At 42.6% G+C, this 18,942-nt stretch overlaps 1 protein-coding gene across 3 annotated transcripts in view; it reads left to right on the forward strand.

Annotated features, from left to right (window-relative positions):
- The window catches only part of LOC119933013 (cytosolic beta-glucosidase-like), a 120,628-nt gene that overhangs the window by 11,974 nt on the left and 89,712 nt on the right, over nucleotides 1-18,942 (forward strand). The window contains exon 2 of one of the 3 annotated variants that reach the window (XM_038752182.1): nucleotides 7,545-7,601. The exons of 1 other annotated variant lie outside the window; for it this stretch is intronic. The gene's annotated coding sequence lies outside the window, so the exon portion shown is untranslated. Of the gene's footprint in view, nucleotides 1-7,544; nucleotides 7,602-11,903; nucleotides 11,923-18,942 lie in introns of those variants that run through there. One more of the 3 variants, XM_038752185.1, reaches the window with a different exon arrangement.

Here is an 18,942-nt window from a genome sequence, read left to right on the forward strand (position 1 = left end):
GGGTTGTACAAGGAGAGTAGCAGGGTGAGGGAGGAGGGGGTAAGGGCCCGAAGGGCTTTCAAGCCAATGGTGAGAAGTTTTTGTTTCATGCAGAGTTGGACGGGCAACCTCTGGAGTGTTTTGAGGAATGGGGTGACGTGTCCTGAACGTTTTTGTTCACTATGTTGGTTTTTGGTTTTTGTTTACTAGTTGCCAAGCACTTGAGGTAGATACGATACATTCATATCAGACACAGCCGCTGTTCTTCATAGGACTTATGGTCGTTGGAGAAGAGAGAACAGGTATCTAATTTCAATTTTACAGATGGTGAAATCAAGGCACAGGGAAGTGACTCCCAGACATGCACTAGTGCTGCTAGGCGATGCCGAAAGTACTGATGTTTTTGAACACAAATGGCTATACGGTGCATGTTTTACAAGTCTTTTCTCTAACGCTACCCCCAGATGATTGCACAGGCAGATCCCACTCTCCTCACCTTCACAGCCTTATTAAAATCCCATCTCCTCCAGGAGGGCTTCCCCGATTAAGCTTTCTTTCATTCATTCTTTCAGTCAGTCATATGTATTGAGCACCTCCTTTTTTTCCCTTGATCCTCTCTTTTCTGTGTCGCTTATATGCATTTGGATCTGTACCTGGATATTTACCCCACCCTCAGCCCCAAGGCATTTATGTACACGTCTGTAATTAATTTTAATGTTTGACTCCCCTTCTAGATTATAAGGAATGTGGTTACCAACTCTGTTGCATTGTACTCTCCCAAGTGCTCAGTACAGTGCTCTGCACACAGCAAGTGCTCAAATACCATTGATTAATTTAGGCATATTAATTGCGTAATATGTTTTGCGTATAGGTACTATTGGTGTTGGTGACGGGGGTTGAGAGAAACTGACAACAGGAGAAAAATGAGTGTATTTGTAAATAAATTTGATGATTTCTTGGTATTTTTTTCATGCCAGTAATTTTTTTTAAAGGTGCAACCACCAAATGTTGTGGTGGTAATACTAAAAGGAGCAAATCAAAGAGTGAACATCAAAGAGTGCAGATGTGTCCACTATCATTACAGATAAGGCGGGATTCCTGTAGAGACTGAGAGACAGGCTTACTACTTTAGACAGACATACTACTTTAGAAGGCCCCTTCTAATATTGGGGATGAGACCCATGAAACATAGGCTGCATTTTAAATAAATACATGGTTACAGTGCTTCTCAGTGGGTAGAGAGTTTCAAAATAGAAAGTCTACTGTTGAAGAAGCTGGAGAAAAATACTGAAGGTGCAGGATTCTTCATTTAGTGCCGGGGTTTCTTATCTGAAACCCTATCGTCTTGGGGGAGGAGAAAATTCAAGTCAATTCAGTGGTATTTATTGAACGCTTCCTAGGTGTGGAGCAATGTACTAGGCTTGGGAGAGTACAATCCAGCAATAAACAGACACAGTCCCTGCCCACAGTGAGCTTACAGTCTAGAGGGAGGCAAGAGCTTCTAGACTGTGAGCCCATTTGTAGACTGTGAGCCCATTGTTGGGTAGGGACCATCTCTATATGTTGCCAACTTGTACTTCTCAAGCGCTTAGTATAGTGCTCTGCACACAATAAGCGCTCAATAAATACGATTGAATGGATGAAAGAGCTCCCCTCCCACTGCCCACCCTCCCCCCAAAAAATCTAATCTTTTCAGTGATTCGTGAACTGATTGAGCCTACAGTGTGAGTTTCCATATGAGCCTAGGGCTTTGAAAGAATTAATCAACTTCAAGTTCATGTACATGTAATCTAAATAAAGTCAGAGAAGCCCCTTAAGTTTCTCTGTGGAAGTGAGACCTAGAACTACCGCAGAAGACGCATCTGGTTTCTTGAACTGTTTCATCAGCGGCAACCCTAAACCATGTTTAAAATCGAATGGCAAGAAAGGTTCACCGACAACGAGGTCCTGGAATGCAGTCAACCCATTAGCGGCAGAGCGTTGTTCTTCAAAACACAGCTCCGCTGGTCGGGATGTGGCATGAGAGTGGATGATAACATGATACCCACGCAGCTGCTTTTTGACAAGCTGAAATGAGATATAAGGAAGTAGAGGGGGGAGGCATGTTGAGGACGACTAAAACAATTATGCCTGGGACACGGCAATCAGGAAAGGGTTGTTCTCAATCAGAGACTTTGGAAAAATTGTCATACCAGGGCTGATTCACAAACAGCAACAAACAGTGCAAATAGCCAACATATCAGGATAGCAGAGGGATTATCTCTGCGTGTACTCAATGTGTATGAATGAGAAGGACAGTGAAACGGTATTACAGAAATAGCTTCATCCTTTGTATAGATGGGAACTCTCCACTATGGGACATTAGGCTTCATACGGAAGGAATAATAAATCACACTGAAGACTCATTGTGAATATACTGAACGGAATGGTCTTTCCACCTATTTAGCCATCCCCTATCTTCAGATCTTCCCCTCTCACTGAATAGCTGTGCCATATTTTTCTCCACATGATTAATTTGTGATTTTTCCAGCTAAATTTCACTTTTGCCGTGTTGAAAGGGAACCTATTAAATCAATCTATCTGTTCTACTTTAATAATTCTAAATTGCATCTGCTGATTTCAACCAAATTTGGAAAAGACGCAGTGAACCCAAAGTTACCCTGAGTTTCCCGTAGTTCTTGTTTATTTTTTTTTTTTTTGGTTTTTTAATTCATTCATTCCCTGTAATTTTCCTTCAGGTTTCAGACTGGATAGCAGAAGATAGAGGTCGAAGGGATCTCAAGAGATCATTTAGTCCAGCCCGCTGCCTGCAAGCAGAGAAATGACTAAGCCATTTCGATTATTTTCTTGAAGATCTTATGGAGTTGTTCAGACACAGCCTTCTTCACTCTTGACCTGTCAGTATTGTAGTTGACCAACTTCTATTCACTTCCTTCTTTCTGTCCTCTCTCGTTCCTTTTGTTTTATTTCTGTGATCTGAACTGTGCTTTTTGGGCAGAGCTCCTGGGGTGTAGAGAAAGGGAGCATCAGGATGCTTCGAAAGAAATAATTGCAAACATATAAAGTGCATATTCTGTACTGTAATAAATGATTCTTCCATCCTTTCTTTGGATGATGCATAGCCTCATCTTTGGGTATGATTAGCCTAATTAAGCATAAAATTTAAAAAGCAGGAGTCACTGCTTCAGAATGGACTATCCCCTCCTGAGATCTGGGACATGGTAAAGTTGAGAAAGTAAGATGGAGAATGGGTGGGAAGAAGGGTTTTTATCCTTCAAGTCTTCCAGGAAACTATAGTCTGAACACGCTTAAAAGAGCCAAATGTGAGTTTTCAGACAACGTCAGAAGCATTTACATTAAATTATGGAACATTTGACAGGCTCCAAATGAGAGCTTAGAAACCTTGATTACCCAGGCTTTTCTGGTCAGTCAGGAATGATGGCCAACATACCCACCTCCTTAAAATCGCATCTCTTCCAAGAGACCATCCCCGACTAAGCCATTATTCCTCCTACTTCCTCTCCTTTCTGCATTGCCTCTGCACTTAGGTCTGTACCCATTAAGCACTTAATATTAACCCCACCTTCAATCCCTCTGCACTTACGTATATATCCTTCTACCCTGCCATTTTCCCTATCTGTAATTTATTTTGGTGTCTGTCTCCCTCTCTAGATTGCAAACTTCTTGTGGGTAGGGATTGTTGTCTACAAACTCTATGGTACTGTATTCTTCCAAGTGTTAAGTACAATGCTCTCCACACTAAATGCTCAATGAATACCACGGATTGAATGATTGATGTTCTTATTAAAGCACTGCAAATGTAAGTTTCTTTCACAATTTCAGTCAATGGTATTTGTTGAGTACTTAGTTTTCTGGGTCTTTTTTTATTTGTTAAGCACTTACTGGGTGCCAGGCACTGCACTAAGTGCTGGGGTTTATACAAGATAATAGGGTTGGACAGAGCCCCTGCCCCACATAGGGATCACAGTCTTAATCCCCATTTTACAGATGAAATAACTGAGGCACAGAGAAGTTAAATGACTTGCCCAAGTAGCAGAGCTGGAATTAGAACCCAGGTCCTCTGAATCCCAACCCGATGCTTTTTCCAGTAGGTCACGCTATGTCTCCAATTGCATGCTTCTCTTATTGTGTGAAGAGCACCCAACGAAGCACTTGGAAGAATAAAGTGGAGTTAGTATTTGACCCTCAAATCGTCTTGAAAGATCGCAAACAAATTTCATTTTGAATAGGGTCAGGGAGTTCAGAATAGAGAGGGTATTTAGACTGAAAAACAGACAAAATTTTATAGAAAATAAATTATTCACAAAGGAAAAAACCCTCAACATACAATTCACTCATGTGTGCAGATGTGCCCACTCACAGGAACACATACAAAAACATCCACAGACGCACACAAAACTCAAACATGAACAAAAGCAAAACAGCAAAAGCAATAGAGAAGCAGTGTGGCTCAGTGGAAAGAGCCTAGGCTTTGGAGTCAGAGGTAATGGGTTTGAATCCTAGCTCTGCCAATTGTCAGCTGTGTGACTTTGGGCAAGTCACTTCACTTCTCAGGGCCTCAGTTACCTCATCTGTAAAATGGGGATTAAGACTGTGAGCCCCATGTGGGACAACCTGATCACCTTGAATCCTCCCCAGTGCTTAGAACAGTGCTTTGCACATAGTAAGCACTTAACAAATGTCATTTTTATTATTATTATTATTATTAAGAGGAGTAGATAGATGATAATTGGATCAGAGTCCCACATAGGGTTCACAGTTTTAATCCCCATTTTCTGGATGAGGTAACTGAGGCACAGAGAAGGGAAGTGACTTACCCAAGGTCACACAGGAGACCTGGATTAGAACCCAGGTCCTCTGACTCCGAGTCTTTCCACTAGGCCATGCTGCTCCTCAAATTTCTGCTCCAAACATGTGTTAAGGTGGAAATGTGAGCTCTATGGTTCCCAACTAAATTGGGAGGAAGAAGACAAATGGATCTCCTATGATTCATTCATTCATTCAAATTTATTGAGGACTTACTATGTGCTGTACTAGTATACACTAGTATACAGTGTACTAAGTGCTTGGGAGAGTACATTATAACAATAAACAGACACATTTATCTGTCTATCAATCCCTGTCCACCTACTCCTAATCTGTGTCTACTTTCAGCTCCTGGCCCTTTTAATCCTGTCCCAACTGCTTTCAGATGCCCTTTCTGGCCAGCCCCTGCAAAGAGGGTGTGAATCCTGATGTGCCTGGGAAATGCCCAGGTGTTTTAGCCCAATGTTCTAGCCAAAGGCTGGAGAAACCCTCTCCTTCTGCCCTGCAGCTACTTGAAGCTGGAGGAACTTCCTTAAGGGTGACCAGAGTGGGAGGGAGGAGGTGTCTAGGCACACTGGCTCAGGATCACAGTGGGTCTCCACGAAACTGGCTCAGGATTACAATGGGTCTCCACTGGCTCAGGATCTCAATGGGTCTCCGCAAAACATTTAGCCCGAGCATTTGTGAAAGCAGCAAGCACTTCATTCTCCGCAAGGTCGCCCATAAAAAAGGTAAAAATGCTAACAATGTCCTTTCCAAGTAATTCCTGAGACCCAAAATCCCAGTAACTCTGCATGTGAAATCCAGTGATTTCGGAGACACTTCCAAAGCACAGCTGCTCAGTAATCTTCCGAATTAACTGTTTAAAATAGACATGTTGAGAGTGTATATTCCCTCACTGCGCGTACTCGGAAGCAGTGTGGCCTAATGGAAAGTCAGAAGCAACTGGATTCTAATCTTGATTCCACCACTTGTCTGCTGTGTGACCTTGGGCAAGACACTTCACTTCTCTGTGCCTCAGTGGCCTCATCTGTAAAATGGGGATTAAGACTGTGAACACCACGTGGACTCACATGTGATTACGCTAAACTCTGGGGAAGAAGCTCAAATTCTATTCCAGGATCCAACAGCAGTTGGGTAGGGACCGTCTCTATATGTTGCCACCTTGTACTTCCCAAGCACTTAGTACAGTGCTCTGCACACAGTAAGCGCTCAATAAATACGATTGAATGAATAAGGCATAAGCCTTTCATCACCACCACCACTGCCATCAGCATCGTTATCATCAAATAATATTTGTTGAGGTGTCAGTCAGTGGTATTAAGTGCATACTATGTGCAGAGTAGTCATTATTTTTATATTTATTCTCTCCTCAATTCAAGATGAATACTCACTAGAAAAGTTCATGCATTTGAAATCCCACAGGTTAGCATTTATCATAACCCTTCAAACAGTTTTCAGTATGTTACCGTGTTCACAGACAATGCTAATTTGAATCAATTCTCTAAGATTGAGTAGGACACTAACAGATGATTTACTGAAAATCAGATAAAAATTCCATCTTCCTGTAGGCCATAAATTTAGAAATTCTATCAAAACGGCAATCAAGTTTGCCTTGCATGGTTTGCTTTTATGCTTATAATTCCGTTACTCTCAAAATAGTTGCAAATTCTTTCAAAGTTAATTTTATTATTTTACTAGAAGTTAGTTTTAGTAGGTAGTATTCATCAGGACCATATTGTATAGTGCATATGATCACAATTGCTCCAGTTAAATGTGTTACTAAGTATACTCATGAACTGTAACTATGCTTCCTCTATCTGACAGACCGCGGGATTGACGGGGTCTGCCTGGTAACCCATACGACTCATTCGTACTTCATTAGTATTAATGCATTTTCACATTTACAGCGGGCTGGCTGGGCTACTTGAGACAGTAGTTTTCCAAAAAAGAATTTTACCTGGATAATAGGCTGATTGAGTAAATGAGAATGGTTCCATTAATATTCTTCAGTAGTGCTGCAACAATGTGCATAGGGCCATAGAGTTTCTTCCTCATAAGACAGTCACACATTTCTAAATGCTGAAAGCCAAAATAAGTGCCTTCTGCTGTTTTCTCCAGTTGGGATTGAGACTTGTGGTACCCGAACACCAGGACTGTAGCTTCTGGAGACTTCTCTCCCATAGAGGCATCTTTCTCAAGACTCACTACCTCCCTTCTTCCTCCAGAATCCTCTGGAGCCTCCAAAAGACTTCTCGATTTATTTCCTAGATGCTCTCCTTGTTTCAAACTGAAGACCTCACCTATGTCACTGCTCCTATTTCTCCCTCACGTCTGGCAGCAACATAATCTACTGGAAAGAGCACAGGTCTGGGAATTAGAGCCCCTGGGTTCTAATCCCGGCTCTGTCACTTGCCTCCTGAGTGACCAGAAACACGCTTTGTGTCTCAATGCCTGTCTCCTCATCTGTAAAATTAAATACTGGCTGTCTGCTTAGAGTGAGAGCCCCACGTGGACCAGGGATTGTGTCCCACCCAGTGCTTAGTACAGTGCTGGGCACATAGTAAGTGGGCAACATATAAATACTATGATTTTTATTCTCAGCCATCTCCCATCATTCCCTATGACATTTGGCTCAAAACCTCCATGACAACAAGCCTGATTTTTCTTTCTATCAATAAGGTTTCCTTCTCACCTCATTGATTTGTCAGCAAAGTGACATACTTTCTTGGTTTCAGATGCCCTCGAACGGCTGTCGTTCATGTCCAGGTGATCTCCACAGTGATCTGAAAAGGGTGAGTGGACTTGATGTTTTTATGCCTTCTGCTTTCTACCATGTAGTTTGACCTAGCTTTGAACAGCCTAAAGGTGAAGATCTACTACTTCCCTGGGAATGCGCTCCAAAGCATTTTTGTATTTTTACATTTTTATAAGCAATTTTGATCATTTCAATCTTTCCTTTGTGATTTCATTTAGCATAGTTTAAGATAAGGGCAGAATAATAATAACACTAGTAATACTGACTAAGCACATACTGTATTCCAAGCCCTGTGCAATGGGGGTAGATAACATACAAGCAGATCGGACGCAGTCTCTGTTCCATATGGGATTTACATCCTAAAGGGGAGGAAGAACAGGTATTTTATCCACGTTTTACAGATGAGGAAACTGAGGCATAGAGAAACTTAAGGACTTACCCAGTAGGCAATTGACATTTTGTTGGGTAGGGACTGTCTCTATACGTTGCCGATTTGTACTTCCCAAGCGCTTAGTACAGTGCTCTGCAGTAAGTGCTCAAATATGATTGAATGAATGAATTTAGGAGTAATACTCGGGTCCTTTGGGTTCTCAGTCCCAGGCAATTGATAATCCTCATGATGATGATGATGGTATTTGTTAAGCGCTTACTATGTGCCAAGCACTGTTCTAAGTGCTAAGACTAAGTGCATAATGGCTAAGACCTTATACTACTCCGGCCCAGTCATGGCATTTAGGTTCTTAAGTTCTTTCTCTTTCACTTATTATGTGATTTAAGCATATTTGACGATATTCTTGACATCACTAGCTTTTAATCTCTCTTAGATTCAGTAAACTGGTCAGCTAAGTCAAACCCTTCTTGACCCCTTTCTTTCTCCCAGCTTAAGCCTCCTCCCCTTCAACCCCACTCCTGCTCTTGCCCATTTACTATTTTTCATCTTTTTCTCCACACCACTGGCCTGGCTCTAGCTGAAGAAAAGCTATAGCCCCTTCAGTGGCCCCAAACCGGAGTTGTCTGGCAAGCAGCTGTCTGCTGGAATTGGCTTCTCCTGAAACCCTCTGTTGAAATTCAAAGGATAACTGTTTTTAACCATTTTAGGGCTGGATTCAATCGGTTACCCAGGATGAGAGATATGCTAGTGAATGTAAGGGAGGAAAGTTTGAGTGTAAAATTAATGAGTTTTGAAGTTAACTGTGTTATCAAGGCTGAAATTTTCTGTGCTTAAATGAGATCAGACATCCAGGCCTGCAAAAACCTGGTTTGAGGGACATCTTACCAAGGAGTGTTCATGGCCTAGAAATAGGTTAGGGGTCTTCCCACATCACTTCCACATCACTTTCTTGGGATAGTTGTCTATCCCTTGAACGAGTTGTCTACACGCGCTGCCTAGAATTCCTCAACAACAACCCTCTCCTCGACCCCCTCCAGTCTGGCTTCCGTCCCCTTCATTCCACGGAAACTGCGCTCTCAAAGGTCACCAATGACCTCCTGCTTGCCAAATCCAACGGCTCATACTCTGTCCTAATCCTCCTCGACCTCTCAGCTGCCTTTGACACTGTGGACCACCCCCTTCTCCTCAACACGTTATCTGACCTTGGCTTCACAGACTCCGTCCTCTCCTGGTTCTCCTCTTATCTCTCCGGTCGTTCTTTCTCAGTCTCTTTTGCAGGCTCCTCCTCCCCCTCCCATCCTCTTACTGTGGGAGTTCCCCAAGGTTCAGTGCTTGGTCCCCTTCTGTTCTCAATCTACACTCACTCCCTTGGTGACCTCATTCGCTCCCACGGCTTCAACTATCACCTCTACGCTGATGACACCCAGATCTACATCTCTGCCCCTGCTCTCTCCCCTTCCCTCCAGGCTCGCATCTCCTCCTGCCTTCAGGACATCTCCATCTGGATGTCCGCCCGCCACCTAAAGCTCAACATGTCGAAGACTGAGCTCCTTGTCTTCCCTCCCAAACCTTGTCCTCTCCCTGACTTTCCCATCTCTGTTGACGGCACTACCATCCTTCCCGTCTCACAAGCCCGCAACCTTGGTGTCATCCTCAACTCCGCTCTCTCATTCACCCCTCACATCCAAGCCGTCACCAAAACCTGCCGGTCTCAGCTCCGCAACATTGCCAAGATCCGCCCTTTCCTCTCCATCCAAACCGCTACCCTGCTAATTCAAGCTCTCATCCTATCCCGTCTGGACTACTGCACTAGCCTTCTCTCTGATCTCCCATCCTCGTGTCTCTCTCCACTTCAATCCATACTTCATGCTGCTGCCCGGATTATCTTTGTCCAGAAACGCTCTGGACATATCACTCCCCTCCTCAAAAACCTCCAATGGCTACCGATCAATCTGCGCATCAGGCAGAAACTCCTCACCCTGGGCTTCAAGGCTGTCCATCACCTCGCCCCCTCCTACCTCACCTCCCTTCTCTCCTTCTACTGCCCAGCCCGCACCCTCCGCTCCTCCACCACTAATCTCCTCACTGTACCTCGCTCTCGCCTGTCCCGCCATCGACCCCCCGGCCCACGTCATCCCCCGGGCCTGGAATGCCCTCCCTCTGCCCATCCGCCAAGCTAGCTCTCTTCCTCCCTTCAAGGCCCTGCTGAGAGCTCACCTCCTCCAGGAGGCCTTCCCAGATTGAGCCCCTTCTTTCCTCTCCCCCTCGTCCCCCTCTCCATCCCCCCGCCTTACCGCCTTCCCCTCCCCACAGCACCTGTATATATGTATATATGGTTGTACATATTTATTACTCTGTTTATTTATTTATTTATTTATTTTACTTGTACATTTCTATCCTACTTATTTTATTTTGTTGGTATGTTTGGTTCTGTTCTCTGTCTCCCCCTTTTAGACTGTGAGCCCACTATCGGGTAGGGACTGTCTCTATGTGATGCCAATTTGTACTTTCCAAACGCTTAGTACAGTGCTCTGCACATAGTAAGCGCTCAATAAATACGATTGATTGATTGATTGATATACTAGAGGTAGTTGTAGATGTATGAAAATGGGCTGCTTTTGCATTGATCCTCACTGCTAAGAGTGAGATGAAACTTGTACCCTTTGAGCTTCCCCAACATCAGGAATCCAGGACCCCACTGTAGGGCAGGGGGAAAAATGAGGGCAGCCCCTTGCAACCCACCTCCAACTTTAGTGAGAAACTCTGCCCTCCCTCAGAAGCATGGGGTGGGCAGGAGTTATTTTCCCCCATTGAAACTTCAGTAAGATTATGGTGGGTTTTCCACACTGGACTGCTCATCTGGAGCACTGAGTTGCCCAGGGACTGTAAAGCATTGATTATAGTATGTGTGATATTTATTAAGCACCTACTATGTGCCAAGGACTGTACAGAGCATTGGGGTAGGTACAAGATAATCAAGTTGGACACAATCCCCATCCTATATGGGGCTCATACTACACTTTAGCAGTCTTAACAGTTCAGATATTCTATTTAAACTGTTTTTGCCTTTTCTGAGTCATTTTAATTGACCTTGTCTTGAATTGCCAGCTGCTTATAGGTAATGTCCACGTAGTCTTCCCAGGAGTTAGTCTGGTGCTTTCCACACTGCTGTGGATTATGACTGAATTTGGGATAGAGCTGCCGTCGCGACAAAGACGGACTGGTTCCGGATCTGCGCCTGCTATCTGAAGGCTGCCGCTACTCCAGAGTTTGGAATTGCCACAACTGTCAGCAAGGCAGGGAGACCCTTTCCTCTGGGCAGAGGCTTGGGGGAACTGGGGAACCGTACTGATGTCTCTGGGCTACAACTGAGGAGCTGTACCATCTGTTGGGTGCCATTGTCTGCCGAATTTGGGATTCCTCAGGGACTCCTTTACACATACCATAAGCTCCTTATTTTATGTTTGTAATTGAGCCTACCTTCTAAGGATTCCCGGCACCAATCAGGATCCCAGGCAACAGAGTAAGAGCTGAAGCCCCTAAATTGGGAGGAATCCTCAAGGTAGCGAGAGCAGTGTTCCTGCCAAAGGAGGGGATGGAACAAGCATTACAGATCCACTCTTGGGAAGAACGAATGTGTCTTGAGAGTCAAACTTTGGTTCATTTAAATTGCCTTGTTTCAACCAAGAGGACGGTCCAGAAATAACTCCATCCATTTTGCAACCCATCAATTCTTTTCATGACTAGAGCTGACAACCGTTCTAGGAAGGAAATGTCTACAATAATGGAATTCCAGAATGTCAGTTATGGCAGCTGTGGTTTAACGAGCTAAGACTGTAGCAAAAAAGAACTGACACCAGCTTCTTAACTGGAAAGATTAATTCTCCACTGCATCCATGTCTCTCAGAGGAAAAAGAAATAGAATTATCACATATTTTAAAGTTAGATTCAACAAAAACTGCAGAAGGTATGTATTCTACGTGGAACAAGTTTGCTCAAGATGCCATAAAATGATTTTTCCATCCTTAGGCAGCTGCACAGCACAAAAAGCCGGGATTTATTTTGTAGAATCAGGCCCTTAGGTGGTTCACTTTGCACCTGACTCCAAGATGGAAGCATTCTAAAGCCCTGGCATGGCACAAAGAATAGAAAACTAATTTTTTTCTGATTTTAGCTTTTCCAATTGAAGTTCCAAAACAGATTTAATTTCAGTTTCATGAAATGGTTATAGCCTGCTAAATAAGTACTAAGTGTTAAAATATTGAAATTGAAATGCATGTCAATATCCTATATAATTAAATTATACCATAATCAGTTTTCCAATTACATATATTACCTATGTATTACTCTAGATTAATTACAATTTATGGGCTGTTAATTCAGAAGGGTACCTATTTTTCCCAGAGAGCTCATTTTTCTGCATCACATCTCCTTTTTAAAAAACAATATCAGCTTTAAATGATCATCCAATTTGTTGAACATTTCCTCCAGAATCTAGAAAGACACTGAATATTTGTGAAATCACAGTCTCTCAAACTGGTAACAGAAATATTATTTCAGTGCTTAGAACAGTGTTTTGCACATAGTAGGCGCTTAATAAATGCCATTAAAAAAAGTTTCATTTCCCTTTGTCATCTTGTATAATTAGCAATACCCTGTGGTGATAGAAATATCACACATTTGTGTAAAAGGAAATCCCTGTTGAAAATGTCATGATCATAAACCTCACCAAGATCAGTGAGCTAACTAAACTGTGCCTTTGGGGAATACATCTTTTTTTTTAAGGTATAAATGACTAGTTAGCAAAAGGATAGCTAACCCTGAAACTTTTTTAAATACTGTTTTTAAAAAATATATATATCCTGAAGAGTGTTACTGTTGAACACGCAACATCCCTCTCCTCAGATTTTAATGAATGCCAGTAGGGGCTTGATAACTCAACTTTACGAATTCATTTCCATCCCTATTTTAAAACCTGCTATTGGGCTCAAAATATTCAATATATTCCTGGCCACCTGGAAGCTATGAGGCTTGAGAGTGGGAGAGAAACCTCTTCACAAATGAATTTCATTTCATCTAGTTGGCTAGTGAGAAATCTGGCTTGTGACTATCTCTTTTATACACTTTTTCTAGGCCTGCAGGCAGTGCTCTTTAGCTGATATACAGATCCCAGTGAGTTACCAAGTTCTGAGAGGTGTTAATTCAAGCAGCACTTTTTTTTACTTATTTCAATTGATTTGCCACCATCCTATTATACCCTTATAACAAACTGTTAATGAGCAGAAAATATTTTAGGCTCCCAGAAGCTTAGCCTGCACCATACTGTTAAAAACGTAAGTGAGAGGCCTATACACAGCCTTTTTGACCATTCAGACCAACTATTATTCTTATTACTTAACATTAAATGGAAGGTGATGCCTCTAAACTGCCTCATATGGTGAATATTTCCAGGCATGTGAGGGAAATAAGAGCCGTGGTTTATGGATCTGTTATAAAATAGATGTAGTTAGCCAGCTGCCCAGGCAAACCCAGAGTAATTATCAGAGTGAGAAATGCGTCAGGGGCTTATTTGTCAAGATGGAAGTAAGAACTGGGGTTCCTTGGGGATCTTTTCTAGTTCAAACCCTATTCATTTTTTCATTAAGGAGGTAAGGGGATTCATTTATTCTTCTTTATTTTTTAGATATGGAGTGCTTTCCTCAGGAGGAAGGAACAATGAACAATTTTTAAGATACATTACTAGTAAGGGGGGCAACAACAGGGAGAAAACAAAGTAAGGGAAGTTCGAAAAGGAAACAAAATTGAAGATTAGATAATATCAACTTCAACCATCGGAGCACTTTCTTCAAGAACACATTTTAGCTAACAGTAGCCTAAGAGCCCCAGGAAGTGGCCATAACTCAAGCCAGGCAGCTGCAGTGACTGTGACAGCCAGCTCCCTTGAGAGTGGCAAGGCAGTTTACAGTAGGAAGAAGAGGATCAATGGGAAATCCGAATCAATCAATCAATCAATTGTATTTATTGAGCACTTACTGTGTGCAGAGCACTGTACTAAGCGCTTGGGAAGTACAAGTTGGCAACATATAGAGACAGTCCCTACCCAACAGTGGGCTCACAGTCTAAAAGGGGGGAAGCTGGGTTCTACCAGCCTCTCCCTGGCCCCATCAAACTGAGGAAAATCAATCAGTGGCACTTATTGAGCACTTGTACTTGGGACTTGTACTTCCCAAGCGCTTAGTACAGTGCCCTGCACACAGTAAGTGCTCAATAAATACGATTGAATGAATGAATGAATGAACTTACTGGGTGCAGAGCACTGTAGTAAGCACTTGGAAGGGTACATTACAATAGAGTTGGTAGACACGTTCCCTGCCTGCAAAGAACATACAGTCTAGAGGGGGAGACAGACATTAAAATAAATTACGGATGTGTACATAAGTGCTGTGGGGCTGAAGATGAGGTGAATACCAAGTGCTCAAAGGGTGCAGATCCAAGTGCATAGGCGATGCAGGAAGGAGAGCAAGTAGGGGAAAATAATAGTAATAATAATGGCATTTATTAAGCGCTTACTATGTGCAAAGCACTGTTCTAAGGGCTGAGGTGGTTACAAGATGATCAGGTTGTCCCACGGGGGGGCTCACAGTCTTAATCCCTATTTTACAGATGAGGTAACTGAGGCACAGAGAAGTTAAGTGACTTGCCCAAAGTTCCACAGCTGACAATTGGCGGAGCTGGGATTTGAAACCATGACCGCCAGTCACTTAACTTCTTTGTGCCTCAGTTATTTCATCTGTCAAATGAGGATTAAGACTGTGAGCTCCACGTGGGACAACCTGATCACCTTGTATCCCCCCCAGTGCTTAGAACAGTGCTTCACACATAGTAAGAGCTTAACAAATACTATCATTATTATTATTATTCTCATTACACCCTTTGGAGAGGTAGAATGCACATGAACAATAGGAAAACATAGTTACCTGAACAAACATAGCTATGACTTGGCTATAACAAAATGGGGCTCTGACAACAAGACAAATGACAGAATCCTGTGGAAATCCTCTTATCAATCCTTCATTAGTATATCAAAGGGAAACATTCACAGATATTTAAAATTGATGGTTCGACACAGATTGGTTGCCTTGAGGTGGCAATCAATCAGTAGTATTTATTAACCATCTACTGTGTGCGGAATATTGTGGTATGTACTTAGGAGAATACCATAAAATCAGTAGACAATATCCCTGCCTTGAAGGAGGTTTTAACTGCAGGTAGGAGGAAGTAGAAGTATAAAGATAGGTGGTTAAATGGAAAAGAGTCCTAAATCCTCAGAAGATGCAGAAGTGGGGATATAATGTGGGGAGATGAGAGATTAATCAGGGAAGGCCTCCTTGAGGAGATGAGATTTCAGAAGGGTCTTAAAGATGGGGAGAGAGGTGGATGTGAAGGAAGAGAGAGTTCCAGGACGAAGAGAAGGTATGATCAGGAGGTTGGCAGTGAGAGATGAGAATAAGGTCCAGTGAGCACTTTAGCTTGAAAGGAGTATGTAAGTATGCAATAAGTACGTTTACATTTGGGCACAGGGGAAGAAAGAGAGTGTATAAATAGGAAGGAGAAAGCAGATTGTCTGGAAATCCATGGTCAGGAATTTCTGCTTTATCTGAAGAGGAATTGATGACCATTGGAGGCTTTTGGCGAGGGGCAGTCAAGTACAGAAATATGCTTTAATAATAATAATAATTGTGGTATTTGTTAGGTGCTTACTATGTGCCAGGCACTCTACTAAGCACTGGGGTAGATACAAGGTAACTGGGTCAGACACTTTAGAAAAGTGATCCGGGCTGTAGGATCAAGTATAGATGACTGGGGAGAGAATGAAGCCCAGGAGATAGGTGAGAAGCAGTGTGGTCTAGTGGAAAGAGCACAGGCCTGGGGGTTGGAGGACCTGGATTATATTACTGGCTCTGCCTCTTGCCTGCTGTGTGACCTCGGGCAAGTCACTTAACTTCTCTGTGCCTCAGTTACCTTCTCTGTAAAATGGGGATTAGGACTGTGAGCCCCATTTGGGACACGGACTGTATCCAGTTGAGTTAGCGTCTATCTACTCCAGCGCTTAGTATAGTGCCTGGCACACAGTAAGAGCTAACAAATACCATTAAAAAGCATGAAGTGAAACAAACTTTATAAGTCCTTTTCATCTTCCACAACTTTCCTGGCTTTCTGGCTTTCACCCATTCAAAATATGCACCATTTTGATTGCTTTAGAACCATCTTTCCCCCAACCCTTTCTTTTCCACTGAAAAAGCAAACAGACCCAAAGAACCTGACACAACATAGTTTTGGGATTTCATGGTGGTTTTGCAGTCAATCAATAAATGGTGTATTTATTGACCACTTACTGTGTGCAGAGCACTAGACTAAGCACTTGGGAAAGTAGAATATAATGGAGTCGGTAGGCGCAATCCCTGCCCACGAGGAGTTTACAGACTACGGCAGAGCCTGCAATCTACAGGAATGAAACTCCTGTGTCCTAGGAGAAATACCGATTCTTTGTTTGCCGCTCTCCACAGCCCAGCAGCTTCAGCATCCTACTGCCAAACACCACTGGTGGGTTTCTGCATAGTTGATGACTCTGAAAATCCAGTTTAAAAGATGTTGCTTAGGAGACACTGATGCAACCGCTGAAGAATGTATTTGTGAGGTTTGTGTTAGGCCTACGTCTCCCAGACATGTAGGTTGGTCATGCCCCCATGCTCTGCAGACCCCTAGCTTGCATCCGCAGCTCCAAGGGGGCTGGAAAGTGGCCACATGCCATTTCCTGCTTTCTTTTCTGGAGCTACATCACACATGTCACATTAATGTGTTTGTACACATCCCGTCAGCATTTTTTTTCCTAACTGGACCGTACCACGCTTTTTTCTATTCCCTTCAGACAGTGTACAAACTGCATTTCAAATAACCATTAAAAACGTGGGGTAGGAGAAAGCTATTTTCCAGGTTCCTGTGGCCATCCTAAGCCCCAGAAAAGCAGCCCATCCTTTTATCTCAATAGTAGTAGAATAGTATTGTTGTAGTAGTAGAAGTTATTGCATTGATTGAGCTCTCGCAGAGAGCAAAATGTGGTACAGAACGCTTGGGAAAGTGGAACAGAAGAAAAATGCATATTTCAGCCCACAGGGAGACAGATCTCTAAAATGATCTCACCCGGACGTTGTATCTGGCAGTCCACAGCCACTCAAGTCTGGAGCAGGCTTTCTGCTCACCATTTGCAAGTCAGCAGGGTCAACTTTGCCAGAGTTAGTTTAGATTTGTGCTATCCCTAATGGGATAATGCTTGGAAAGTCGCCATTTTCATCACTGATTTTGATCCCTTGCCTTTTATAACCCCTTTCCACCTGAATCTATCCTCTTCCACCCTCCTGGCAACCTCTGCTCACCATTTGCAAGTCAGCAGGGTCAACTTTGCCTCTGTTGGCCCAGAGAGAGGTTCTTCGGAGCCCTGCCTTCTGTCCAAGGCATGTTTCATTAATTCATTCATTCAATCATGTTTATTGAGCGCTTACCTGTGCAGAACACTGTATTAAGCGCTCGGGAAGTACAAGTCAGCATCACCAGTTTTACAAACATAATTATTCCTACTAGATGGCCATTGGCAGATAGCATAACCAATCCCATATTTATTTACTTCTACATATTTACTATTCTATTTATTTTGTTAATGATGTGCATATAGCTATAATTCTATTTGTTCTAATGATTTTGACAACTGTCTGTATGTTTTGTTGTCTGTCTCCCCCTTCTAGACTGTGAACCCGTTGTTGGGTAGGGACCGTCTCTATATGTTGCCAACTTGTACTTCCCAAGCACTTAGTACAGTGCTCTGCACACAGTAAGTGCTCAATAAATGCGATTGAATGAATGAATGAATCACACGTGTAATTATGACATTAATAAAGCAAGGAAGGCAAAGAAATTCTTTGTGCAATGGTGTCATGTTCCCCTTTCCACTGTCGCTCAGAGCAAACTTTTAAGTTTCTACACCAAGTACCTCTTTCAGTGTCAGATTTGACCTTCCCATCCGGCAAGTATTGTTGTTTCTTCCTTTATTTCTAATAGGGCTGTGAACGATCCATTTTTCAGGCTGATTTATCTCTCTAGCATTCCTGATGAAGCCATATAAAAGAATGGTCTTCAAAGTTTTTATTACTTATTTCCTTGTTTTTGATAGTTGTTTCTTCATCCTTGGAAACATTTCAAATTCTAATGAGGGACTAAATTGATCTTCCTCTAACCTTCCTTGATGCCTTATCAAAATGCCTAGAAATGAGCTTTTGTAGAAGGAGAGTGATGGAACCCATCTCAATTTTGCCAGTTAGACACCTTGAAGAAATCAATTAGTAGGCAAATTATTAACTAATTGAGCATTTAGAATGTTCCTTCTTTTGAAAAATCAATTAGGCCTTTGCCCTCAGTTTTCAAGCATTACCTCATTATTAATTGTTTTGAACACCAGTTCATCAGCAGTGGATTCAGATTCACTGACGGTTGTGTTTTGTTTACTCTACACTTAATTGATTAATACAACCAGCTGAAAACCTTTAACATCATTGATCATGTCAGGGCTTGCTGAGTAATTGGATGGCAAAATGTGATTTCTGAAATTAATGATTCAGTGGTTCAATTCAGGAAAAGCATGCAGTTAGCGGAAATGGGATTGTCTGTATTCCTCCAGAGGGAATGGTCTGGAGGAGGATCTTGCCCTCGCCTCAGGACAGTATCATTTTCATTGCCATTGCCCTTCCTTTTCCTGCCAAAGTTCTGCAGATTCCCTTTATGATTACACGAAGTTAACTCAGATGAAATGCCACCGGGCATTTGATATTCGACCCACCCTCAGCCTACAGCACTATATATTTATATTGATAAATTCATAAATGATATATTAGCTATTTATACTAATGTCTGTCTCCCCCTCTAGACTATAAACTCG

The sequence above is a fragment of the Tachyglossus aculeatus genome, chromosome 10 (assembly GCF_015852505.1).
Source record: "Tachyglossus aculeatus isolate mTacAcu1 chromosome 10, mTacAcu1.pri, whole genome shotgun sequence".
Taxonomy (NCBI): Eukaryota; Metazoa; Chordata; class Mammalia; order Monotremata; family Tachyglossidae; genus Tachyglossus; species Tachyglossus aculeatus.